The sequence below is a fragment of the Oncorhynchus masou genome, chromosome 27, assembly GCF_036934945.1.
Source record: "Oncorhynchus masou masou isolate Uvic2021 chromosome 27, UVic_Omas_1.1, whole genome shotgun sequence".
Lineage (NCBI taxonomy): Eukaryota > Metazoa > Chordata > Actinopteri > Salmoniformes > Salmonidae > Oncorhynchus > Oncorhynchus masou.
The window spans coordinates 55015053-55042715 of record NC_088238.1 but is presented as its reverse complement, the minus strand read 5'-3'; the positions used below and the strand labels follow the sequence as shown (position 1 = coordinate 55042715).

General features: G+C 47.0%; 1 pseudogene; it reads right to left on the bottom strand.

Annotated features, from left to right (window-relative positions):
• Positions 1-13110, bottom strand: part of LOC135516431 (actin filament-associated protein 1-like) — a 90337-nt pseudogene extending 77227 nt beyond the window's left edge.
• Positions 13111-27663: the final 14553 nt, after the last annotated feature.

The following is a 27663-nucleotide window of genomic DNA, read 5'->3' as shown; positions in this document are numbered from 1 at the left end:
GAAGGTGGCCCAGACTTTTGATCAGTTGTCTGGCATGGAGATTGGTGCATACTGTTGTCTGGCATGGAGATTGGTGCATACTGTTGTCTGGCATGGAGATTGGTGCATACTGTTGTCTGGCATGAAGATTGGTGCATACTGTTGTCTTGGATGGAGATTGGTGCATACCGTTGTCTGGCATGGAGATTGGTGCATACCGTTGTCTGGCATGGAGATTGGTGCATACCGTTGTCTGGCATGGAGATTGGTGCATACCGTTGTCTGGCATGGAGATTGGTGCATACCGTTGTCTGGCATGGAGATTGGTGCATACTGTTGTCTTGGATGGAGATTGGTGCATACCGTTGTCTGGCATGGAGATTGGTGCATACCGTTGTCTGGCATGGAGATTGGTGCATACTGTTGTCTGGCATGGAGATTGGTGCATACTGTTGTCTTGGATGGAGATTGGTGCATACCGTTGTCTGGCATGGAGATTGGTGCATACCGTTGTCTGGCATGGAGATTGGTGCATACCGTTGTCTTGGATGGAGATTGGTGCATACTGTTGTCTGGCATGGTGATTGGTGCATACCGTTGTCTTGGATGGAGATTGGTGCATACCGTTGTCTGGCATGGAGATTGGTGCATACCGTTGTCTTGGATGGAGATTGGTGCATACCGTTGTCTTGGATGGAGATTGGTGCATACCATTGTCTGGCATGGAGATTGGTGCATACCGTTGTCTTGGATGGAGATTGGTGCATACCGTTGTCTGGCATGGAGATTGGTGCATACCGTTGTCTGGCATGGAGATTGGTGCATACTGTTGTCTGGCATGGAGATTGGTGCATACTGTTGTCTTGGATGGAGATTGGTGCATACCGTTGTCTGGCATGGAGATTGGTGCATACCATTGTCTGGCATGGAGATTGGTGCATACCGTTGTCTTGGATGGAGATTGGTGCATACTGTTGTCTGGCATGGAGATTGGTGCATACCGTTGTCTGGCATGGAGATTGGTGCATACCGTTGTCTGGCATGGTGATTGGTGCATACCGTTGTCTGGCATGGAGATTGGTGCATACCGTTGTCTTGGATGGAGATTGGTGCATACCGTTGTCTGGCATGGAGATTGGTGCATACCGTTGTCTTGGATGGAGATTGGTGCATACCGTTGTCTGGCATGGAGATTGGTGCATACCGTTGTCTGGCATGGAGATTGGTGCATACTGTTGTCTGGCATGGAGATTGGTGCATACCGTTGTCTGGCATGGAGATTGGTGCATACCGTTGTCTGGCATGGTGATTGGTGCATACCGTTGTCTGGCATGGAGATTGGTGCATACCGTTGTCTTGGATGGAGATTGGTGCATACCGTTGTCTGGCATGAGATTGGTGCATACCGTTGTCTTGGATGGAGATTGGTGCATACCGTTGTCTGGCATGGAGATTGGTGCATACCGTTGTCTGGCATGGAGATTGGTGCATACTGTTGTCTGGCATGGAGATTGGTGCATACCGTTGTCTTGGATGGAGATTGGTGCATACCGTTGTCTTGAATGGAGATTGGTGCATACTGTTGTCTGGCATGGAGATTGGTGCATACCGTTGTCTTGGATTGAGATTGGTGCATACTGTTGTTTGGCATGGAGATTGGTGCATACCGTTGTCTGGCATGGAGATTGGTGCATACCGTTGTCTGGCATGGAGATTGGTGCATACCGTTGTCTTGGATTGAGATTGGTGCATACTGTTGTTTGGCATGGAGATTGGTGCATACCATTGTCTGGCATGGAGATTGGTGCATACCGTTGTCTGGCATGGAGATTGGTGCATACCGTTGTCAGGCATGGAGATTGGTGCATACCGTTGTCTGGCATGGAGATTGGTGCATACTGTTGTTTGGCATGGAGATTGGTGCATACCGTTGTCTGGCATGGGGATTGGTGCATACCGTTGTCTGGCATGGAGATTGGTGCATACCGCTGTCTGGCATGGAGATTGGTGCATACCGCTGTCTGGCTTGAATATTGGTGCATATCGTTGTCTGGGAGAGACATTTGATTTAATTTGACATTTATGAGGTTAAAACACACGCTCATATTTCACTCTGAGCCACGGACAATACTGGGAGTCTCTCCCTCTCTCGATACAAAGAGCAACTTTCACACATTCCTGTTTTAATCGTATTATCCTATGAGAGAGGTAGAGGCCAAGGGGGAGACAGAGGTAGAGGCCAAGGGGGAGAGGGAGGTAGAGGCCAGGGGGGAGAGGGAGGTAGAGGCCAGGGGGAGAGGGAGGTAGAGGCCAGGGGAGAGAGAGAGGTAGAGGCCAGCAGGGAGAGAGAGGTAGAGGCCAGGGGGGAGAGAGAGGTAGAGTCTAGGGGGGAGAGAGAGGTAGAGGACAGGAGGGAGAGAGAGGTAGAGGACAGGGGGGAGAGGGAGGTAGAGGCCAGGGGGAGAGGGAGGTAGAGGCCAGGAGGGAGAGAGAGGTAGAGGCCAGGGGGAGAGAGAGAGATCAAGGCCAGGGGGAGAGGGAGGTGGAGGCCAGTGGAGAGAGAGAAGTAGAGGCCAGGGGGAGAGGGAGGTAGAGGCCAGGGGGAGAGGGAGGTAGAGGCCAGGGGGAGAGAGAGGTAGAGACGGGGGAGAGAGAGGTAGAGGCCAGGGGGAGAGAGAGGTAGAGGCCAGGGGGAGATGGAGGTAGAGGCCAGGGGGAGAGAGGGGTAGAGACCGGGGGGAGAGAGGTAGAGGCCAGGGGGCAGGGTGGAGAGAGAGGTAGAGGCCAGGGGGGAGAGGGAGGTAGAGGCCAGGAGGGAGAGAGAGGGATATAGAGGGGGGGGACAAAGACAGACAGACAGAGAGAGAGAAAAAGAGAGAGGAGAGAGAGTCATAGGGCATAACCTTGGACGAAACAAGCACCTCAATATCAGGGAAAATAGTCGTTGGTTACTTTCTGCCCTTTAGAAACAGATTTTTGATCAGTTTTCCAAACCCCAGACCAACTATTAGTCATGCTGGACAACGTCATTACAGCAGTCTTGGACCAGTTGTGTAAATGGCAACAACAACAAAAAAGTGCATGACAGCATACATGGGTTCCAGCCGTTCTTACTGAACACGTGTTGTGGCCAGGAGTCTTCAGAGTTTTGTATTGTGTTGGTGAGCTCATGCCTTTGGATAGAGAAAGACTGAATGGTTTAGCCGACTTCCAACAGGGGTGGTCAAAACGCGTGTTAGGGGAGCAACAATATGCATTAAAATCCCAGATGGCTTCAGGGAATTAGAAGTAGGTGGTGTGGAGTGAAGAGGACCACCCTCAAACAATCCTTTAGGGCTATGAACTAAAACAGTAAACCACGCAAACAAACCACCCACCCACTCACTCTCTCTCTCCCTCCCTCGCTCACCCCCAGCCCCCCCTCTCCCATCTCTCTCTCTTGCTCCCCCTCTCTCTCCCCCTCTCTCGCTTACGCCCCCATCCCCCTCTCATCCTCCCTCGCGCCCCCCTCTCTCTTTCTCCCCCTCTCTCGCCAACACAGCACTCTACACTAACAAAACTCCCCATGTCAACAGGCTCCGATGCCAAAAGATAGCTTCTGGCTGGGCCTTCCAGAAACACTAAACCCCCTCTTGAGTCAAGATGTGAACACACCTAGAACCTACAGGAGAATGTCTCAGCTCGGGGGGCAGTCAGTCATGATTCTTGGACCAAGCAAGAGAGGTAAAGGGTTTGAGGAAGATCACGGGGGCCAGAGGGTTGACATGTTTGGTTCTAGGTGAACATGTTTGCGTCTAGGTGAACATGTTTGGTTCTAGGTGAACATGTTTGCGTCTAGGTGAACGTGTTTGGGTCCAGGTGAACGTGTTCGGTTCCAGGTCAACGTGTTCGGTTCCAGGTCAACGTGTTCGGTTCCAGGTCAACGTGTTCGGTTCCAGGTCAACGTGTTCGGTTCCAGGTCAACGTGTTCGGTTCCATGGCAACGTGTTCGGTTCCAGGTCAACGTGTTCGGTTCCAGGTCAACGTGTTCGGTTCCAGGTCAACGTGTTCGGTTCCAGGTCAACGTGTTCGGTTCCATGGCAACGTGTTCGGTTCCATGGCAACGTGTTCGGTTCCAGGTCAACGTGTTCGGTTCCAGGTGAACATGTTTTCGGACAAGGTCGTGTTTGGGTCTAGGTGAACATGTTTCCGGACAAGGTCGTGTTTGGATCTAGGTGAACATGTTTCCGGACAAGGTCGTGTTTGGATCTAGGTGAACATGTTTCCGGACAAGGTCTTGTTTGGGCCTAGGTGAACGTGTTTGGGTCTAGGTGAACATGTTTTCGGACAAGGTCTTGTTTGGGCCTAGGTGAACGTGTTTGGGTCTAGGTGAACATGTTTTCGGACAAGGTCTTGTTTGGGCCTAGAGCTACAGTTGAACTTGAGACCGTCTACTTTCACTGACATAAACACCAGTCTTCTTTTTAAAATGAAATGTTGCAGTGCCCTAATTTAAAATGGACTGACTGTATACACCCGCCCCCAACATACTTTCTTTAGTGTGTCTGTCTGTCTGTCTGTCTGTCTGTCTGTCTGTCTGTCTGTCTGTCTGTCTGTCTGTCTGTCTGTCTGTCTGTCTGTGATGTCTGACAGGTCCTTAAACACTGCTCTACCTCCTCCTGTGACTTTGATGATAGGCCCTAGGCGGTGTGGATATGTTTAAGAGCTGGTCCTGACTTGAAAGGCTGTCACATCCCCAGACTAAACACAACAGACGTGTGTGCTACAGACAGACACCATTTATAAATAAGAGATAGACAGAGACTGATAAATGCACAAATACACACCCACAAACTCAGGGCGAGAAAATAAATCTGATGCTTTTATCTCTCACCTTAGAGACGGCCTTTCCCATAACAACGTGTCACTACTTTATTAAGACACACTAAGTGTTTGGCAACCTACCTACAGATGTAGGATCTTAATTTGACCACCATGTTGTTTCAGTATATGTCCTGCACATCAGCAAAAGCAAACGTGTAGTATTCAAGGTGCTAAAAATGTCCATTCATAATGATCCACACAATAATTCACATTTTCTGTTACTGCAGGATTGTTTTTCCTATTGTGAGAAAGTGGTCAAATTAAAGATCCTACATCTGTATGCACAACTCAACGAAACCCCTCAAAGCACAGGAAGAAAAGTGGGTGTTTTTAGACAAATTAGAGAGAGCACCATCATCATCCATCCTATAACCAGTCTCTAATGGGTACTACAACTACTAATCTAAACCATATATCATGTAGGTTAGATCATAAAGGTTATGTAATCTGACAAATCTGTTTGAGAAACCCGAGCCAAGCTTCTGAGGGAGCACTGGCGTTCTTGGCAAATTTCAAAGTACCAAGCAGTAGTCTGCTGCTCCACTTTGATGTACGATGATGGATCCCGCCCGGACTCCATGTGTTGACTGAGCTAATGGGCATGAGATACTCCAGATCTGGACCAATGACAGGCTGTTTATATGTGCACTGCACCCATGACCCACTAGACATAGTTTCTGTGCAGTGCAGGTATGCTTGAGTTCACTATTCCATAGAACGTCAATCTCAATCAGCTAATGCTGTATATAAAGTGTAATTGTGGGATATAGGGTACAACCACGTAATATGTTGCTTTTTGGGAAGAATGTTGCACTTGGACGGTGGTGACGTTAATTGGCGTGGTTTATGGTCTGGCATCATCATGGTTACCCCCCTCGCGCCAGTCGCCACCACACAACAGGGCATCGCTGGCTCCTTATTTTCAACCCCAACACACACAAACACGACAGCCTGGCTCTTCCAGATGAGCCCCCCCCCCCCCCCCCCTTCTGCCCTGGGCCCGGTTTCCCAAAAGCATCTCAAGGCTAAGTTCATCGTTAGAACCTTCATAGGAGCATCATTAAATCTCCAAGCTGCTTTCCAAACCATCATTTTTAACGTTGCACTTGAAAACGCTCGTAATATAACCCGTGCCCCGGGCCACTCGTAGATCAGCTAAGTGCGTCGTTAGATGCTTTCTTTGCCCTCCCGCGTCACTTTATACACAGAAGATCCCCGCTAAACAGAATCACATGGTTTATCCGTCTCACTGTTATCGCTGATAAATTCAGAACAAAGTTGACGAGAAATACAAAAGTTACCAGTGTCTTTGCAATTGATACAAACACTCAATGTAGGCTATAAAAATATGCTTTGAATGAAAACCCGAGAAGACTGCATTAAACTCTAAAACGGTAGGCCTGTTTCAATCATACTGAAATAAATGTGACGGTCCATCAATTGAGTTCTATTTTTCTACTTGTTTTTCTTTCACCTTTATTTAACCAGGTAGGCTAGTTGAGAACAAGTTCTCATTTACAACTGTGACCTGGCCAAGATAAAGCAAAGCAGAGCGACACAAACAACAACACAGAGTTACACATGGAATAAACAAACGTACAGTCAATAACACAATAGAAAAATCTATATACAGTGAGTGCAAATGAAGTAAAATTAGGGAGGTAAGGCAATAAATAGGACATAGTGCCAAAATAATTACAATTTAGCAATTAAACACTTAAATAACAATATGGGCATGAGGTAGTTGGGTGGGCTATTTACAGATGGGCTATGTACAGGTGCAATGACGTGTGAGCTGCTCTGACAGCTGGTGCTTAAAGTTAGTGAGGGAGATATGAGTCTCCAGTTTCAGTGATTTTTGCAGTTCGTTCCAGTCATTGGCAGCAGAGAACTGGAAGGAAAGGCTGCCAAAGGAGGAATTGGCTTTGGGGGTGACCAGTGAAATATACCTGCTGGAGCACGTGCTGTGGGTCGGTGCTGTTATGATGACCAGTGAGCTGAAATAAGGCGGGGCTTATCTAACAAAGACTTATAGATGACCTGGAGCCAGTGTGTTTGGCGACGAATCTGAAGCGAGGGCCAGCCAACGAGAGCGTACAGGTCGCAGTGGTGGGTAGTATATGGGGCTTTGGTGACAAAACAGATGGCACTGTGATAGACTACATCCAATTTGTTGAGTGGAGTGTTGGAGACGATTCTGTAAATGACATCTCCGAAGTCAAGGATCGGTAGGATAGTCAGTTTTATGAGGGTATGTTTGGCAGCATGAGTGAAGGATGCTTTGTTGCGAAATAGGAAGCCGATTCTACATTTAATTTTGGATTGGAGATGCTTAATGTGAGTCTGGAAGGAGAGTTTACAGTCTAACCAGACACCTAGGTATTTGTAGTTGTCCACATATTCTAAGTCAGAACCGTCCAGAGTAGTGATGCTCGACGGGCGGGCGGATGAGGGCAGCGATCGGTTGAAGAGCATGCATTTGGTTTTCCTTGCATTTAAGAGCAGTTGGAGGCCAAAGAAGGAGATGTATGGCATTGAAGCTCGCCTGGAGGTTTGTTAACACAGTGTCCAAAGAAGGGCCAGAAGTATACAGAATGGTGTCGTCTGCGTAGAGGTGGATCAGAGAATCACCAGCAGCAAGAGCAACATCATTGATGTATACAGAGAAAAGAGTCAGCCCGAGAATTGAACCTTGTGGTACCCCCATAGAGACTGTCAGAGGTCCGGACAACAGGCCCTCCGATTTGACACACTGAACTCTGTCTGAGAAGTAGTTGGTGAACCAGACGAGGCAGTCATTTGAGAAACCAGTGCTGTTGAGTCTGCCGATAAGAATGCGGTGATTGACAGAGTTGAAAGCCTTGGCCAGGTCGATGAATACAGCTGCACAGTATTATATTTGATCAATGATGGTTATGACGTCGTTCAGGACCTTGAGCGTGGCTGAGGTGCATTGTTGGTTAGTGTCTGTAATTTGTCTCAATATATTTCATGACGTGTCGCCTTACATGCACAATGATGTGCCAAGTCTGTAGTATTGTGCATTTGTATTGGTTAAGAATTACAATAAGCCGCCTCCATATTTGCAGCCATAGGTGTTAATATCTCTCTAGAAGCTGATCCGTCGTCAGTACTGTGAAATAATACTAATGTTAAGGAAAGATTTGAATGGAGAAACTGATCCGAGAGCAGTGCTCCCCATCTTTCGATCCTACCAGTATCGACACATGCTCTAACGACGGACTTAGCGACCGTTCTCCGCCTTGTGTTTTGGGAAACACATGTTACATCTTCGGCCGTTGTGGGAAAGAGGCATTGTTAAAACACTCGTAAACCTAAATGCCATCGCTATCGGGAAACCGGGCCCTAGTCTGTTTGGATTGGGTTGGCACTTCCCTTTCTCTCTCCCTCCCTCCTTCCAGGCTCCTTTCCTCTCTCCTTTCCTCCCACGGTCTGGGTAAACTGAGTGCCTGGGTCTGAGTCGGCACATTTCCTCCAGGCAGTCCACACCCACGCTCAGAGAGAGGAAGCCCGATCTCGCGGTGTCCAGAGCGGGGAAACACGCCACCATCATTGTGCCTCTGGAACTCTCTCTCTCTCTCTGGGGCCCCTGTTTGACCCAGAAGAGTTAACCTGGGGACTATTTCAGTAGATTACAACATTCCACAGCAATCAGATTTAAATGGGTAGAACAACCATGACTCTCGTGACAGCTCTTTGCATCATATTTATACATGAATAAGCACATATACTCTGAAGACCAAATTTGGGCCTGTAGGCCACAAACACCACAATCAAAAGGCTCAACATCATATCAAACCATGGTCATAAAAACGCAATAAACCTTTAATAAACCACTCTTGCTTTTGAGTCCTTTCCGCTGAAAGCATACACATGTACTGTAAGATGAGAAGAACAGTGGAGGCGTTAGTGTATGATGAGAGCGTTCTCTATCGTGGTCTGTAATTACCAGGGCTCTGTCTGTGTTCCACAGGGCATGACAAGGGAACATCACCGTGGTTTAAATCATCTCATCAGTGCCAAACCTATAGAGAATGATAGAGACCTCTAGTGGCCAGAAGGCTATTTTAGCATGGGCAGCGCCATTGAGGGCGCTCCACCATGCTTCCGCCATTTTAAAGTAGTCAAATAAGTCAACTGAGTGGGCATTCCTATGAGTTGTATCCTCAATGGCGCTGCGCACACTGTCACAGACGCTATAATAGCACAGATATAAAGATTAGTCCTCTATCTATCTCTATGGCCAAACCACAAACATCTGAGTCAGACTGATCGACTGATCTACTGCTCAAAACCTCATCTGAAAGATGGGAATTTGGATTCTGTAGTTCAGAGAGAGAGACACGGGGAACAGAAAGAGGAGAGAGAGGGAAGTAGGGGAGCAAGAGACAGAAAGAGACAGAGAGTGAAACTCCTCCATTATGTGTAAGAGGATAATTACAAAGCACTCAATCTGAAACCATACCACACAGAGGGGGATGGAGTAAGGAAAGGAGAGGAGGATAGTGGTTAGAGGCTCTGGATTTCAGTTGGACTCATCTTTCTTGGAGGAATGGAAGGATGGAGGAGACTTGGTGGTGCAGGAAGGATGGAGGAGACTTGGTGGTGCAGGAAGGATGGAGGAGACCTGGTGGTGCAGGAAGGATGGAGGAGACTTGGTGGTGCAGGAAGGATGGAGGAGACTTGGTGGTGCAGGAAGGATGGAGGAGACTTGGTGGTGCAGGAAGGATGGAGGAGACTTGGTGGTGCAGGAAGGATGGAGGAGACTTGGTGGTGCAGGAAGGATGGAGGAGACTTGGTGGTGCAGGAAGGATGGAGGTGACTTGGTGGTGCAGGAAGGATGGAGGAGACTTGGTGGTGCAGGAAGGATGGAGGAGACTTGGTGGTGCAGGAAGGATGGAGGAGACTTGGTGGTGCAGGAAGGATGGAGGAGACTTGGTGGTGCAGGAAGGATGGCATTCCATCCTGGACTGTTGTAAAGTCACCAGCCAATTGCATTCAACCAATAAATAAAGAAAGCCAAAGAGGATAGGAGGCAGATGAGATGACCATTCTGGTTCCCATCTCATACTTAACGTTTGTGGTAAAGATAGAGCCATCCATGTATTGGCCCAATGCCAAGTTATCTACTGTGACATTAAAATTCAAGCCACTTGATTGCCCTTTGATTGACAGCTCCTAACCAGACAGACTTTGACGTGTTTATTCCCATTAGACTCCACCCAAACACAGACCACAACCACCCTTTCTCCTCCCATCACTTCCATTTTCAGCCATGTCATTGTTTTTTATTCCAAAAGCCACCCTTGTGCCCCTCCCTAAATCAACGACCCTACATTTGGCTGAGACAGAACCCACCCTAACCCTGTAACTCGGGTAGTTCCATCCTCCACCCAGACCACCTTCATCTGAAATCTTTGCTCCAGACAGACAAACTAACTAGCAAACCGGCTCATCCTTTTATGTAGGCTGCTCAGCCTATTACATCAGGCTCGGGGTTAATGAGAAATGATCAACAACACTTGTAGCCGTTATTGCCCCGAGGATATTACCAAAGAGTGGCAGAAGTAGTCTTTTATAATGACTCATACTGTGTGCATTTGGAGATTATATCAGATGGCCATGCAAAGCCAATGTTACATCAAGTAAAAGGGTCTTGGATTTGTATTGGATAAGGGTGCAGTTACACTATATGATGGCCACACCATATGACAGTCATACTGAATGACAGTTACACTGTATGACACAAGTCTCATATAAATCTGAATCAAGGCTGTCGGTCACATAATGGCTCTTCGTCACATTGGTTTTCAAATGTGCATAAGGCTATTAACAGGCGAGGGAGAGGGGCTAAAGGTCTTCAATTAGTGTTGGAATTAAACTCTCTGTGACTGAATGCAAGTTCAATGATTGGCTTTGGTGAGGGATTATAAAAAATAAATGAATCTCTCTTCGCCTCTTCGTTGGATCGGGTTTTCCTGCTGTTGAAAGGTGGTCCCGATGGATTTTCTGACACGTGAAAGCCTTTAAAAATCTATCATCATTGGGGTGCTGGGTGGGGTATCCCTTTCCCCTAAAACCAGAACCAAATGGGCCAACCAACGAAGGGGGCTAAATCACTGACACCATGCCCACATCACAGGCACCCAACGCGGTGCAAATTAATGCCACATCGTCTGAGGGTTTCCGACCGAGGGGAAAACTACAATAATAAACAGCAATAAACACATTAACACTCCATTCGTATTGCTCTCAAACGGCACCTCGTAAGGGTTTATAAACAGGGACTTGCTGAAAGAAATGTATTTATTTCTAAGTGCCAAGCTGCTAGTACCTCCACTGGTGAGTAGGCTGATCGCAATACAAAAACCTAAAAACACCCTAGCTGTCCCAGCCCTCCAGCCAAAACACACTTGTCACATTCTCACGTGGCGTGGATTTGAGATTACAACGTTACTACACGATAGTTCTGTCGGGAACGCCACCACATGTGAAGCCGGAATACGTCGCGGAGCTCCCTGATACCACCCAGCTGCCAACCCAAGTAGGCTGGAAGAGGCTAACGCTGGAGTCAGGCTGTGTTATTGTAAGGATACAGTCTCCTGCAGACAAACAAGAGATATGGAGCCACTTGGTGTTGTCAAACAACGACTATGTTATTGACCTCGGGGAAAATCTTAAATGACCTCTTGGTTGACTTTAAGTATGTGGTCCTATGTAACACATGAGTTGTAACACCATGGCAACCTTTGAGTAGCACCCTGCAATAATGTGTGTAAAGTAATATGATACAAAAATAGCTTGATTAGTGTAAAGCAAGCTTAATATGACACTAACTTTGATTTCAAATAAGACTGGTACATAAACATAAGCATTCCACGGCTGCTATAGAAACGAATGTTGCCCTAATTAACTGGTGGTACACTAGCAAAGGTAATGCCCCCAAATCGCTGAGCCCGTAAAACGCATGTCCAATAAAGCACCCCAAGTGCGCTTCCCTGGATAAAATGTGTCAGCGGTCACTTCGTCCAGAGTCAGTGGGCGGCAGCTGCGCCCAGCAAGAGCATAATCCAGTGATTATCATGCGGGACTGCCTGGACGCCGTAAGGGCTGCTATTCATCAGTGTAGTTGGCTTGAGGGAAGGTAAAGGACGGGGAAGGCTCAGGTTGCAACCTGCTAGGCTATTACAGTCGCAAAAGTAATTCCATGGACAACAAAACCATGATCCTAACGGCACTTTCAGGAGCCGGCGGTGGCCAGCAGTCTTTCCATCCTCCAGCTCGCAACAACCCCCTGTGTGTCTCTCCGTGGCTCAATTATGAGAAGAAACATAACTGCACAAAGAACTGTATTCATTAGACGACTTAATTGTAGCAAAGCTGAAATTACATTTTACAATGCAGGATGATAATGATAAGCAATAATGCATTGTTAGTATTAGGATATACATTGTTATAAACCACTCATTGTCGTGACAAGATATAATCAATTTCCCCTATCCGCTGCTTTTCACCTGAGTGTGTTGCCTATTGAACTGTTGAATTTTAAAACAAACAGGCTATCAAGGGGTGATTGTAAATATATTTTTCAGATTCATATCAATAATTTCAGCGGCCAGTTGTTGGCGCCACTGAAACAAAGCGCATGATAACGTTATAATAGACACTCACCCCTGGAAGCGAACAAAATGGGATCGCTCCGCATCGTGGCTTCCCAGCGCATCTATTCCCCAAACAGCAAACGGAATCAGGCGCGTTCCCGGCAGCTGCCGAATATCAATACAATCCCTCTCCCCACCCGGCAGCGGCCAACGACAGACCCTGGTCTGTTTATCCGAGGATAGATTTTCCCCGCGATACCAGCTTTGAATAGCCTTTCTTCACGGTGACCAACCGGCAACGTCTCCGGTCTCGCGTATCCTTTCAAACTTTTCTCCGGCTCTTTTCTCCTCCTCTTCCCTCTTTGCTTCCTTCCTTCCGTCCTCCTCCCTCTTTCAAAACTCTCGCTAGTCAAACTGGCTGTGCCTACATGTCAGAAACAGAGCGGATCTTGTTTGAATGCTTGCATCTGCAGTTTTGCACCACGGTGCTGGCAGGCAACTATTATATAGAGTTAATCGTGTTTTATAAGCAAGTGCGCCGAGGGAAGACTGCGCTTTAAAATCTGTCCCGTTCACTGTTTTCCTGTATCTCCTCTCTCTTCGCTGTAAAACGAGACGCAACTATTTCTCTCCGCCCAGCGCTCTCTCTGTCTGGAAGTTTGCAGTTAGCTCAGGAAAAAAAAAAAAAACCACGTACGGCCAGAGAGGACTAGCCCCACTCTCCCCCTTTTGCTCTGCGACAGATGGGATATTGAACTCGGGCTGGCTCGCCCCTAGGGATGGGGGAAATCGGCAGCTTATGGTAATAGTAGGTCATTAATAAGGACCGGTCGCGTCTGTCCCTGCACCCCGCACACCCCCGCACGTACAGGGGACGAATCGTGAAGTGTCCTGTGTCCGAAGGGGAGAACAAAAGCCAGCCATGACAGATATGAAGGAAAGTGCAGCTCAAGTTGCAATACACGGATACATACATACAGTAGCAGGCCATCTACCTCCTCCAACTCAAGACTCACCAGTGTAGAATAGCTTAGGTAGGTATGCTATGGAAACGCTGAACTGAAAAATTATACCGTGTGTACATTGACACATATGAAACCAAGTCATATGTAATTAAGGTTTTTGTAGACTATAAACTAAACACTTGCAGGTGTGTGCCTTGCTATCCCCCCAAAAATCCAACCTAACATTCACTTCTACTGTACTAGAGTGCTGGGTTAGGTAAAATTGCCAGAAAAGGACTACCACACACATTTTATGTTCCGAGCTCATTTCCGTAGACAGGCCTGTGAAAAGCTTTTATCTCACTCACATCTCACTTTGCTGGTTCAAGAAACAAGAAAAATGTAAACACAATATTGTAAAACAGGTTCACAGCAAGATAGGTTTACAGCAGGGCAGGTGGCAGGTTTACAGCAAGACAGATGACGGGTTTACAGCAGGGCAGGTTTACAGCAGGACGGGTTTACAGCAGGACAGGTTTACAGCAGGAAGGGTTTACAGCAGGAAGGGTTTACAGCAGGGCGGGTTTACAGCAGGAAGGGTTTACAGCAGGAAGGGTTTACAGCAGGAAGGGTTTACAGCAGGAAGGGTTTACAGCAGGGCGGGTTTATAGCCGGACGGGTTTACAGCAGGACGGGTTTACAGCAGGACAGGTTTACAGCAGGAAGGGTTTACAGCAGGGCGGGTTTACAGCAGGGCGGGTTTATAGCCAGACGTGTTTACAGCAGGACGGGTTTACAGCAGGGCGGGTTTACAGCAGGGCGGGTTTATAGCCAGACGGGTTTACAGCAGGACGGGATTACAGCAGGGCGGGTTTACAGCAGGGCGGGTTTACAGCAGGACAGGTTTACAGCAGGACAGGTTTACAGCAGGGCGGGTTTACAGCAGGGCAGATTTATAGCCAGACGGGTTTACAGCAGGACGGGTTTACAGCAGGACGGGTTTACAGCAGGACGGGTTTACAGCAGGGTGGGTTTACAGCAAGACAGGTGACAATTTTGCAGCAGGACGGCTTTACAACAGGACTGGTTTACAGCAGGGTGGGTTTACAGCAGGACAGGTTTACAGCAGGGCAGGTTTACAGCAGGACGGGTTTACAGCAGGACAGGTTTACAGCAGGACAGGTTTACAGCAGGAAGGGTTTACAGCAGGGCGGGTTTACAGCAGGGCGGGTTTACAGCAGGGCGGGTTTATAGCCAGACGGGTTTACAGCAGGACGGGTTTACAGCAGGAAGGGTTTACAGCAGGGCGGGTTTACAGCAGGACAGGTTTACAGCAGGACAGGTTTACAGCAGGGCGGGTTTACAGCATGGCGGGTTTACAGCAGGGCGGGTTTATAGCCAGGCGGGTTTACAGCAGGACGGGTTTACAGCAGGGCGGGTTTACAGCAGGGCGGGTTTACAGCAGGACAGGTTTACAGCAGGACGGGTTTACAGCAGGACGGGTTTACAGCAGGGTGGGTTTACAGCAGGGTGGGTTTACAGCAAGACAGGTGACAATTTTGCAGCAGGACGGGTTTACAGCAGGACTGGTTTACAGCAGGGTGGGTTTACAGTAGGACAGGTTTACAGCAGGGCAGGTTTACAGCAGGACAGGTTTACAGCAGGACTGGTTTACAGCAGGGTGGGTTTACAGCAGGACAGGTTTACAGCAGGGCAGGTTTACAGCAGGGTGGGTTTACAGCAGGACTGGTTTACAGCAGGGTGGGTTTACAGCAGGACAGGTTGTGAGACCTGTAGTAGATCCAACGTGGCATTCCTTACAGTTAGTGTATGCTGTGCATTATGGTATGTAGTCCCAGATGCCCCTTAAGTGGGTTAATTACTGTACAGGAAACTAGTGGAAGGAGGAGTGCTTTTTGAGTTGAGAACAGACTTTAGCTTGTAGGCAAAGGGGGATACCTTATCAGTTGTACAGAGGTGGTGCGGGGGGCTGCTTTAAATTGACATCCACATCTTTGGCGCCTGGGAAACAGTGGGTTAACTGCCCTACTCAGGGGCCGAATGACAGATTCTTACCTTTCCAGCTCGGGGATTCGATCCAGAAACCTTTCGGTTACTGGCCCAACCCTCTAACCACTAGGCTACCTGCCGCCCCTACACTCTAACCACTAGGCTACCTGCCGCCCCAACGCTCTAACCACTAGGCTACCTGCCGCCCCTACACTCTAACCACTAGGCTACCTGCCGCCCCTACACTCTAACCACTAGGCTACCTGCCGCCTTTACACTCTAACCACTAGGTTACCTGCCACCCCTACACTCTAACCACTAGGCTACCTGCCGCCCCTACACTCTAACCACTAGGCTACCTGCCGCCTCTACACTCTAACCACTAGGCTACCTGCAGCCTCTACACTCTAACCACTAGGCTACCTGCCGCCCCTACACTCTAACCACTAGGCTACCTGCCGCCCCTACACTCTAACCACTAGGCTACCTGCCACCCCTACACTCTAACCACTAGGCTACCTGCCGCCCCTACACTCTAACCACTAGGCTACCTGCCGCCCCTGCTTCAGAGAGGAAGCTGAGCTGGAGGGTGATGAAAGATGGACCCGTTTACACCAGTTATAGTGTTAAAGATGTGGTGCAATGGATGGGAGGAGGTGTGTGGGTGTTGTGTTTCTTTGAATGTGTGTTTGAGGCAGAGAGTGTGTACAAGAGGATATGCTATAGTGTGACCATGCAAGGTGTCAACCTTTAACCTGAATTGAATGCACAACCTGAAGTGTTTCTGCGCACATGTACACACATTGTACATTAGCTGTATAAATATATTTATATTAGCTGTATAAGTATATTAGTTGTATACTTGCGACGGATTGTATCTCTTGCATCAACTCTTTCTTGGCTGATCTGGGCTTTCTGAAAGTCAGTTTTGATGTCAGTGTTTGGCTGCATGACAACGATAACCTAATGGACACACACACGCACACACACACACACACACACACACACACACACACACTTGTACCCCCACTCTTGCACTGCAGCCATGAAACTATTGTCACTGACACCCTGCTGTCTCGACACTGTTACTATAAAATATAGGATTTCCCCATCTCACACCACGGGGTGTTGCTACACATTGTCACTATTAAAATATAGGATTTCCCCATCTCACAACACTGGGTGTTGCTACACATTGTCACTATTAAAATATAGGATTTCCCCATATCACAACACTGGGTGTGGCTCCATCTCTATATACTTCCCTCAACAGTGCTGTGTGTGTGTGTGTGTGTACACGTTTCTACGTGTGCGTGTGTGTGTGTTTGTACACGTTTCTACGTGTGTGTGTGTGTGTACACGTTTCTACGTGTGTGTGTTGGGGGGTTCGAGTTGAGTGAACTACGTAGTCTATCGACCGGAGTCACATGTCCAGAACACACGTTTAGGCTCTATGCAAAACATCCGTGACACAAATAACCTTTTCTCTCCTCCAGATTCATTTATTGAATTAAGGACACAGATCTGGGGGTTGAGGCACAACACTGGCTTTGTCCCCAGTCTGTAGCCCTCTACGGTCTGTAGAGTGGTAAGAACACAGACATGCTGGCTCACACTAACCCTCCACAACCCTGATCCTGCAATATGATGACATGACGCTTTTGGGGGGGGGGGGAGAGAAAAGAAGACATGTTGAGAGAAATAGAGTGAACGATATGTGATGGGTGAGAGAAAGAGATAAGAGGGAACGTAGGAGAAAGCATGTCGGGGATAGAGAGGGAGAGAAAGAGATATCAAATCAAATGTTATATTGGTCACATACACATATTTAGCAGATGTTATTGGTCACATACACATATTTAGCAGATGTTATTGGTCACATACACATATTTAGCAGATGTTATTGGTCACATACACATATTTAGCAGATGTTATTGGTCACATACACATATTTAGCAGATGTTATTGGTCACATACACATATTTAGCAGATGTTATTGGTCACATACACATATTTAGCAGATGTTATTGGTCACATACACATATTTAGCAGATGTTATTGGTCACATACACATATTTAGCAGATGTTATTGGTCACATACACATATTTAGCAGATGTTATTGGTCACATACACATATTTAGCAGATGTTATTGGTCACATACACATATTTAGCAGATGTTATTGGTCACATACACATATTTAGCAGATGTTATTGGTCACATACACATATTTAGCAGATGTTATTGGTCACATACACATATTTAGCAGATGTTATTGGTCACATACACATATTTAGCAGATGTTATTGGTCACATACACATATTTAGCAGATGTTATTGCGGGTGTAGGGAAATGCTTATGTTCCGAGCTCCAACAGTGCAGTAATATCTAAGAATTAACAACAATACACACACCTAAAAGTAAAATAATGGAATTTAGAAATATCTAAATATTAAGACGAGCAATGTAGAATACAGTACATACTGTACATATGAAGTTAGCAATACAGTATGTAAACATGATTAAAGTGGCCAGTGTCCCATTATTAAATTGACCAGTGATTCCATGTCCATGTACACTATTGTTCAGAAGTTTGGGGTCACTTAGAAATATCCTGGTTTTTGAATGAAAAGCACATTTTTTTTGTCCATTAAAATATCATAAAATTGATCAGAAATACAGTGTAGACATTGTTAATGTTGTAAATGACTATTGTAGCTGGAAACGGCTGATTTCTTTATGGAATATCTACATAGGTGTACAGAGGCCCATTATTAGCAACTATCACTCCTGTGTTCCAATGGCACGTTGTGTTAGCTAATCCAAGTTTATAATTTTAAAAGGCTAATTGATCATTAGAAAACCCTTTTGCAATTATGTTAGCACTGCTGAAACTGTGTTTCTGATTAAAGAACCAATAAAACTGGCCTTCTTTAGACTAGTTGAGTATCTGGAGCATCAGCATTTGTGGGTTCAATTACAGGCTCAAAATGGCCAGAAACAAAGACCTTTCTTCAGAAACTCGTCAGTCTATTCTTGTTCTGAGAAATGAAGGCTATTCCATGTGAGAAATTGCCAAGAAACTGAAGATCTCATACAACGCTGTGTACTACTCCCTTCACAGAACATCAAAAACTATCTCTAACCAGAATAGAAAGAGGAGTGGGAGGCCCCGGTGCACAACTGAGCAGGAGGACAAGTACATTAGTGTGTCTAGTTTGAGAAACAGACGCCTCACAAGTCCTCAACTGGCAGCTTCATTAAATAGTCTCAACGTCAACAGTGAAGAGGCGACTCTTGGATGCTGGCCTTACCAATGTCTACACTGTAATTCTGATCAAATTGATGTTATTTTAATGGACAAAAAAATTGCTTTTCTTTCAGAAACAAGAACATTTCTATGTGACCCCAAACTTTTGAACGGTAGTGTATATAGGGAAGCAGCCTCTAAGGTGCAAGGTTGAGTTACCGGGTGGTAGCCGGCTAGTGGTGGCTATTTAACAGTCTGATGGCCTTGAGATAGAAGCTGTTTTTCAGTCTCTCGGTCCCATCTTTGATGCACCTGTACTGACCTCGCCTTCTGAATGTCTTTGAGGCCAAGCCACATTTTTTTCAGCCTCCTGAGGATGAAGAGGCGCTGCTGCTCCTTCTTCACCACACTGTCTGTGTGGGTGGACCATTTCAGATTGTCAGCAATGTGTACGCCGAGGAACTTGTGCTTGCTTGCCCTCTTTTGTGCGTGCATGTGTGTATTACGATGAAAGCGCGTGTGTGTGTGTGTGTGTGTATTATGATGAAAGAGTTTGTGTGTGTGGGGGGGGGGTGAAGCAGTCAGAGCCCAGTCCATGTAGACTGTGTGTCTTCCCCTAGTTTTAGAAAGGGACTGCTCCTGTTGTAGCTCCTGTGGTGGTCCAGACGCACCTGTCAAAACCTCTTGGTGCACGACCCACCCCCCCACTCCCTCAACAAGAGGGAGGGGGTCTAGGGGCTGAGGGGGATGGGGGTTTGGGCCTCTTGGTAGGGGCAGCGTTAAACAAACACTCCTCCAATGAAACGATTAGGCCCCTGGAGGTACTGGAGTGATTGCTTCCCGACACGGGCTCCAGTCAGACACAGGCTCCAGTCAGACACAGGCTCCAGTCAGACACAGGCTCCAGGCAGACACAGGCTCCAGTCAGACACAGGCTCCAGTCAGACACAGGCTCCAGTCAGACACAGGCTCCAGTCAGACTCCAGTCAGACACAGACTCCAGTCAGACACAGACTCCAGTCAGACACAGGCTCCAGTCAGACACAGACTCCAGTCAGACACAGACTCCAGTCAGACACAGGCTCCAGTCAGGCTCCAGTCAGACACAGACTCCAGTCAGACTCCAGTCAGACACAGGCTCCAGTCAGACACAGGCTCCAGTCAGACACAGGCTCCAGTCACACACAGACTCCAGTCAGACACAGACTCCAGTCAGACACAGACTCCAGTCAGACACAGACTCCAGTCAGACACAGACTCCAGTCAGACTCCAGTCAGACACAGACTCCAGTCAGACTCCAGTCAGACACAGGCTCCAGTCAGACACAGGCTCCAGTCAGACACAGGCTCCAGTCAGACACAGGCTCCAGTCAGACACAGGCTCCAGTCAGACACAGGCTCCAGTCAGACTCCAGTCAGACACAGACTCCAGTCAGACTCCAGTCAGACACAGACTCCAGTCAGACACAGGCTCCAGTCAGACACAGACTCCAGTCAGACACAGGCTCCAGTCAGACACAGGCTCCAGTCAGACACAGGCTCCAGTCAGACACAGACTCCAGTCAGACACAGACTCCAGTCAGACACAGGCTCCAGTCAGACACAGACTCCAGTCAGACACAGACTCCAGTCAGACACAGACTCCAGTCAGACACAGACTCCAGTCAGACACAGACTCCAGTCAGACACAGGCTCCAGTCAGACACAGACTCCAGTCAGACACAGGCTCCAGTCAGACACAGACTCCAGTCAGACACAGGCTCCAGTCAGACAGAGGCTCCAGTCAGACAGAGGCTCCAGTCAGACTCCAGTCAGACTCCAGTCAGACTCCAGTCAGACACAGGCTCCAGTCAGACACAGGCTCCAGTCAGACACAGACTCCAGTCAGACACAGGCTCCAGTCAGACAGAGGCTCCAGTCAGACAGAGGCTCCAGTCAGACTCCAGTCAGACACAGGCTCCAGTCAGACTCCAGTCAGACACAGACTCCAGTCAGACTCCAGTCAGACACAGGCTCCAGTCAGACACAGGCTCCAGTCAGACACAGACTCCAGTCAGACACAGGCTCCAGTCAGACACAGGCTCCAGTCAGACACAGGCTCCAGTCAGACTCCAGTCAGACACAGGCTCCAGTCAGACACAGGCTCCAGTCAGACTCCAGTCAGACACAGACTCCAGTCAGACACAGACTCCAGTCAGACACAGACTCCAGTCAGACACAGACTCCAGTCAGACACAGGCTCCAGTCAGACACAGACTCCAGTCAGACACAGACTCCAGTCAGACACAGACTCCAGTCAGACACAGGCTCCAGTCAGACTCCAGTCAGACACAGGCTCCAGTCAGACACAGACTCCAGTCAGACACAGGCTCCAGTCAGACTCCAGTCAGACACAGGCTCCAGTCAGGCTCCAGTCAGACACAGACTCCAGTCAGACACAGGCTCCAGTCAGACACAGACTCCAGTCAGACACAGACTCCAGTCAGACACAGGCTCCAGTCAGACACAGACTCCAGTCAGACACAGACTCCAGTCAGACACAGACTCCAGTCAGACACAGACTCCAGTCAGACACAGACTCCAGTCAGACACAGACTCCAGTCAGACACAGGCTCCAGTCAGACACAGGCTCCAGTCAGACTCCAGTCAGACACAGACTCCAGTCAGACACAGGCTCCAGTCAGACACAGACTCCAGTCAGACACAGACTCCAGTCAGACACAGACTCCAGTCAGACACAGGCTCCAGTCAGACACAGACTCCAGTCAGACACAGACTCCAGTCAGACTCCAGTCAGACTCCAGTCAGACACAGGCTCCAGTCAGACTCCAGTCAGACTCCAGTCAGACTCCAGTCAGACACAGGCTCCAGTCAGACTCCAGTCAGACTCCAGTCAGACACAGGCTCCAGTCAGACTCCAGTCAGACACAGGCTCCAGTCAGACACAGACTCCAGTCAGACACAGACTCCAGTCAGACACAGGCTCCAGTCAGACTCCAGTCAGACACAGACTCCAGTCAGACACCGGCTCCAGTCAGACACAGGCTCCAGTCAGACACAGGCTCCAGTCAGACACAGGCTCCAGTCAGACACAGGCTCCAGTCAGACACAGGCTCCAGTCAGACACAGGCTCCAGTTGGAGCTGTAAAGTTGGCCCACTGTGCTATAAGTTTCGATGTCTCTGTATCCATCCAAAATGGCGACCCCCATTGACTTTCTACCATCAGAGTCATCGAGCTTGTTCTGTTGCCTATTGTTCTAGTGTTCCATTCACTATTGTTCTAGTGTCCTGTTGCCTATTGTTCTAGTGTTATATTGTCTATTGTTCTAGTGTTCTATTACCTGTTGTTCTAGTGCCTATTGTTCTATTGCCTATTGTTCTAGTGTTCTATTGTCTAATGTTCTAGTGTTATATTGCCTATTGTTCCAGTGTTCTATTCCCTATTGTTCTATTCCCTATCGTTCTAGTGTCATGTTGCCTATTGTTCTAGTGTTCTATTCCCTATCATTCTATTCCCTATTGTTCTATTCCCTATTGTTCTCGTGTCCTGTTGCCTATTGTTCTAGTGTTCTATTGCCTGTTGTTCTAGTGTTCTATTGCCTGTTGTTCTAGTGTTCTATTGCCTATTGTTCTAGTGTTCTATTGCCAGGTGTTATTAAAAAAGTCAGGGGTTGCCAGATTCAAAGTAGAAAGAAAAGATTACAAAGATGTCTCCTTTTGAAGTTATTGTCTTTGACTTGGGTGGAATTTGTGCTATCAGAGGAAGAATCGCTTCTAGTCCACAGTGAATAAAAAGTTCTAAAAACACTTATCTTTCCAGGGTCAACCCTAACGAAACAGACAATCAAACAGAGTAAAGATAGAACTCAATTTAAATTGACTAGCTTGTTGGCCTCAACTAATCTTCTGTAATCTAGAGGGCCCTACATAGTAAAACATCTGTTGGCAAAAGTTTAGGGGAGATAGCGTCTTCACAACAACTACTGTACAATACCAAGGTGTTCTTTTTCACATTCAACATTGTCACCCTTACAACAAACCATCTGCTAGCTTGCTGAATCACAATAGCGGGCACTGTAATACTAGAGGCAGGATCAAGGCGTGAATGTTTTTTCCTCATCTGTGTTAATCTAAGGGTCTGACAGATGGGTTGGGTTGGGTTGAGGGTAGACAGGATTATTAATTAAGAGAGACCCCTAATCTGGGTAATGTACCATCATGTGCGGTAACATTTTGTGTGTTATGCCATCTCAGTGATTCCCCTGAGCATTTTGGAGCTGTCGCCACCACTGCCATTTCTTTTTAAATAAACCGCTTCTGCTGAAAAATATCCTAGGGGAAACACTGCAACTGCCTCCTTTTGATGTGCAACAAGATCTCATAGTAGCCCTTCAAAATGTTTGATCCATAATTCGTCTGTGGCATTTTGCATATATTTGTTTGTTTTTTTGGGGGGGGGGGGGCTGGATTGAGGTGACAGCTCCTCTGTGTTTGTCTGTTCATATGACCATGCTCTACAGATGATTCACATCAAGTTAGTGCACTATGACCAACAGGCTCCAGTTAAAGTTGCACTACGCAGAAATCCCTCTGAAAACTCTAAATAGTATGCCTAATTTTAGTTTATGTGATAAAATAAGCAATGTGTAGTGTAGAGAATCATTGTACCGTCTAAACTGCTGAAAACCCCAGAGAATAAACTAATATCTCCTAAAAAGCCCCTTGGAATCAGGTCACGCTGATTGTGATAAGTTAGTAGGTCCATTCATTTACGAGAAGTGATTCCCGGGTCCCTATGTCACGCGCACACCATAGAGAGAAGCCTATAGGGTCACCTTCCATGCCAGGAAGTGTGTGTGTATATGACAGTGAGGTCAAGCTAATATTAACCTATTGGCACAATGTGCCAGCAGCTAGACTACAGCCAGCCATAATGTGGCTTCAGGTCTGGATGAAGCATCGGTATAATCATCATCGTAGGAGACAATAGCCCCTTGAAGGCCTGTCTCTATTCCCCTAAGGTAGGGGTGGGCAACTCCAGTCCTCGAGATCCTGATTAGTGTCACACTTTCCCCCCCATCCCTAGCAAACACAGCTGATTAATCAAATTGCATTCTAAACTGAAGATCACGATCAGGTGATTATTGGAGTCAGGTGTGTTAGCTGGGAATGGAGCAAAACTGTGACACTAATCAGGCCCTCGAGGACTGGAATTGCCTACCCCTGGTCATTGGAGGTATATTATGATTCCTCTGTTTGAAAGGGAGGGTGGTATTGCGTCATTTGATACCTCCAGATCTGTTATGCTCCGCCTAGCTCAGAGTACAACAACATATGTGCACACAAGCCTAAGATCACCATGCACAATGCCAAGCGTTAGCTGGAGGGGTGTAGAGCTCGCAGCCATTGGACTCTGGAGCAGTGGAAACACATTATCTGGAGTGATGAATCCCTCTTCACCACCGTCGGCAGTCCGACGGACGAATCTGGGTTTGGCGGATCCCGGAGAACGCTACCTGCCCCAATGCATAATGCCAACTGTAAAGTTTGGTGGAGGAGGAATAATAGTCTGTGGCTGTTTTGCGTGGTTTGGGCTAGGCCCCTTAGTTCCAGTGAAGGGAAATCTTAACGCTTCAGCATACAGTGACATTCTAGACGATTCTGTGTTTCCAACTTTGTGGTAAAAGCTTGGGGAAGGCCCTTTCCTGTTTCAGTAAGCCCCTGTGCACAAAGCGAGGTCCATACAGAAATGGTTTGTCGAGATCGGTGTGGGAGAACTTGACTGGCCTCCACAGAGCCCTGACCTCAACCCCATCGAACACCATTGTGATGAATTGGAAGGCCCACTGCGAGCCAGGCCTAATCGCCTACATCAGTGCCCGACCTCACTAATACTCATGGCTGAATGGAAGCAAGTCCCCGCAGAAATGTTCCAACATCTAGTGGAAAGCCTTCCCAGAAGAGTGGAGGCTGTTATAGGAGCAAAGCAGGGATCAACTCCAAATGAATTCTCATGATTTTAGAATGAAGTTCGAAGAGCAGGTGTCCACATACTTTTGATCATGTAGTGTACTATCAGAAGACAGACTTCCAAAGGAATTCCATTCAGAACATGCCCTACCCTCTCTATTCACTAAATGGACAATGTATTACAGTCACACACACACACACACACACACACACACACACACACACACACACACACACACACACACACACCCTAATTGCATTCTATTCACAGACAGGAAGTCTCTTCTGAAAGGGGGAAGATCTCATCAGGTGGGTTAAGTATCACAAATGGAGGAAAATCAACTAGTGTTTTCCACAAGCACATGGATTAGCCAGCTTTTTCTATTTGGCTGGGGGGGTTAAGATTTCTTTTAAGAGGCGTTCTCTCAGCTATCTGCAATACAGGAATGACTGAAGAATGAAACAGGTGTTCATCATGGCCTTCGCTACACAGGAAACAGCAGTTGACTGGTCCATTGTCAACATGTTGATTTAGATCAATGTCTTTCAAAATAACATACAAGTATCGTTAGCTTTTTTAAAACAATTAAATCGGTTTTCTTTTATCTTATTTTGGACCAGAGTGATTAAATCTCTCTCTCCGCTAACCTACATATTGTTCCTGCTGTGAGGAGGATTCGCTATTTTCATCTACTGTTTTAATAATATATCTGCAGATGATCACTAAAAAGCCTACCAGTATGCAAATTAGTGAGTCAAATGAATAGATCTCTTACCAATGCGATTCGGTAGGATACTGAAGAGTCACTCACTTTAACGTCACTGTCTGGCAAGTCCTTATGGACTTTATGTTGAAAATACAAACTAGATCTTTAGTTTCCTTGTCCGGCTGAGATACCATGGACATAAAACTATGATTTATGAATGGGAAGGCTCCATGAGATTGACTTTATTCTGTCGGTTCCACACCTTTTATAAACTAGTCAAGCTTGCTGTTCGTCAATCAAAGCATAGTAAATAGCCTGTGCGCCACCACTCTGTGGCTGCATATGAAACACGTTAGGGTTCAACGTTAACCTTTGGCCAAAAATCAACTGGCCCGAACAGAATTTCTACTGGCCTGGACATTGTAGTTCTTAAATGCATTGGGGTCATGCAGGGCCTATAGTTTGGCATGTTTTCCCTCTATATTCTGCTATTAGTTATTGTGATATGTATTACAAAGCTGTATAATATAATTTAACAATCTAAGTCATTACTCTATTCTTTATAATTGCATTGTATTAATTGCATTCATTTTGAGAAGATTTGAAAATAGGACGCTGCCCCTTTAAGACAAACGTTCCAAAAGAGATATGGACATGGCTACAGTAGGCTAGCCAAGAGGAATGCTAGGTGTCTTTTTGAATCTTTTCTTTGCATACTACTGTATCAACAGTAGCCAGCATACTGCTAGTATGTTCACTATTGAAGGTTTACTCTTGTAAATCACTTTCCCTAAAATAAACAAGCTCATCGAAATAGAATGATGGGTGCTTATTTTTGCTCTAGCGTGTGAGCTGTGTGAAGGCATCAACTCAAGAAGTTGTGACTGGTGGGACCATGGTGGTGCTTGAATGAACAGCCAATCATATTGCACAAATACAAATAGCATGACTTTTACGCATGTAGTTTTCAATGGTAGACTGCGACAGAGCAGGTAAATGTTGAACTGGAATGCAAAAATGTGCTGAAAAGTAGACTGGTTTGGTTGAATAGCAACAAAACCGACCTGTGGTTGTTGAGCAACAAAACCGACCAGTGGTTGTTTAGCAACAAAACCGACCAGTGGTTGTTTAGCAACAAAACCGACCTGTGGTTGTTTAGCAACAAAACCGACCTGTGGTTGTTTAGCAACAAAACCGACCTGGGGTTGTTTAGCGACAAAACTGACCTGTGGTTGTTTAGCAACAAAACTGACCGGTGGTCAACTATGGGGCAAAACAGACGGGGTTAACTTAGATTGCTGATAACATAAGCTATATTTCATCTCCAAAGTTTATAAAAAATATAAATAGATTGAATACTTAAATTTGTTGTCATATTAGCAATGATATGAATAATTAAAAGAGCAGCAGTAAAATAACAATAGTGAGGCTATATACAGGGGGTACCGGAGTCAATGTGCGGGGGCACCGGTTAGATGAGGTAATATGTATAAGTAGGTGGAATTATTAAAGTGACTATGCATAGATAACATCAGAGAGTAGCAGCAGCGTAAAAGAGGGCAAGGTGGGCAATGCAAATAGTCTGGGTAGCCATTTGATTAGAGGTTCAGCAGTCTTATGGCTTGGGGGTAGAAGCTATTTAGAAGCCTCTTGGACCTAGACTTGGCAATTCGGTACCATTTGCCGTGCAGTAGCAGAGAGAACAGTCTATGACTGCGGTGGCTGGAGACTTTGACAATTTTTAGGGCCTTCCCCTGACCAACTGCTATAGAGGTCCTGGATGGCAGGAAGCTGGGCCGTAAGCACTACCCTCTGTAGTGCCTTGTGGTTGGAGGCCGAGCCGTTGCCATACCAGGCAGGCATGCAACCCGTCAGGATGCTCTTGATGGTGCAGCTGTAGAAACTTTTGAGGATCTGAGGACCCAGGCCAAATCTTTTCAGTCTCCTGCAGGGGAATAGGTTTTGTCGTGCCCTCTTCACGACTATCTTGGTGTGTTTGGACCATGTTAGTTTGTTGGTGATGTGGACACCAAGGAACTTGAAGCTCTCAATCTGCTCTACTACAGCCCAGTTGATGAGAATGGGGGCGTGCTCGGTCCTCCTTTTCCTGTAGTCATTTAGGCAGGTTACCTTAGTGTTCTTTGGCAAAGGAACTACTATATGGTGGTCTGCTTGAAACATGTTGGTATTACAGACTCAGACAGGGAGAGGTTGAAAATGTCAGTGAAGACACTTGCCAGTTGGTCAGCGCATGCTCAGAGTACACGTCCTGAAAATCCGTCTGGCCCTGCGGCCTTGTGAATGTTGACCTGTTTA